Raw genomic sequence first — 1,423 nt, forward strand, 5'->3', positions numbered from 1 at the left:
ATATATATATATATATATATATATATATATATACACACACATATATACATACAATATATTGATAGAAATGGCAAGACAACAAAAGAATGAAAGAGACCTCGATATTACGTAAATAGAGGAATTTATCTGTAAAAATAATGTGACAATTATTCGGTAGGCATGATAAAACTCCGAGTTTCGGATGTCGGGGCGGAAACCCACGCCGGCATCTCTTTAGTTATCAAACTCGGAATTTTATCATGGGTACCGAATAATTGTCACATATTATATTTACAGATATATATATATATATATACGATATATATGTTATATGTATATACGTTAAGAGAATATATTCTCCTTGATACGCTTGGTAGTTAAAACACCTCGAAGATATACCTAGGTCCCATTCAGGAGCGATGGAAATCATGTTGTCTCGTGTTCGAAAAATATGTATATATATATATATATATAATGCTTTCCTCATTAAAACAGAAACGAAATTTCATATGTGTGTGTGTGTGTGCGCGCACGCGCATATCTGAGTGTGTGTGAGAGTATAATAATAATAATGATAATAATAATAATAGTAATAATAATAATAGTAATAATAATGATAATGAAAATGATAATAATAATAATACTATTATCATTATCGTTATATATATAATTATATATAATTATATATAATCATTATTATGCTATAATTATTATACCTCAACAAATATTATACTTATAGATCAATAAATATTATTTATTACTTGTCTGATTGTTTTGAAAGTAATATGGGAATATAAACTGGCTGTTTCCTACTGTCTATAACGCAACCTACGTGAAAATATAAATTGAGTCGATAATTAGATCGTTGTGTGATACATTCTCACGAGTCAAAGATTACTTTGACAATCTGTATAAGCATAATTCCATATACTTTTACGCATTCACGCATCACGTGCACGAACATATACACTCATACACATATGTACATATATATATGTGTGTGTCTGCATATGAGCGCGCTCACACATCTATATATGCTAACGGTCACCCGTATAAACACTCACACTAACTCTCATACACATGCTCACATCCCTCATCATTCCTCCCACAAAGAACGCCTATCTTTCTAATTACATGCTTATTCATATCAATATATGTGATGATGTCTATATATATATAAGAATATATAGACATGGTCACAATGGGAGCAGGAAAATGTTAATGTACTTAGTGAGACTTGATCTCACATACAACATATTTCAGCCGACTGGTGTACCGCTAATATACTGGATGACTGATTAATTCGTTAATTCATGAATCAGGTTAAGACGTATTAAACTTCTTCGATGTGTGAGGAATCTTCACTCTCTAAATAGTACTAGATAAGCAGTATATATATATATATATATACATGTATATGTATATATGTACACACACACACGTG

This window comes from Octopus bimaculoides, chromosome 9 (assembly GCF_001194135.2).
Source record: "Octopus bimaculoides isolate UCB-OBI-ISO-001 chromosome 9, ASM119413v2, whole genome shotgun sequence".
Classification (NCBI taxonomy): domain Eukaryota; kingdom Metazoa; phylum Mollusca; class Cephalopoda; order Octopoda; family Octopodidae; genus Octopus; species Octopus bimaculoides.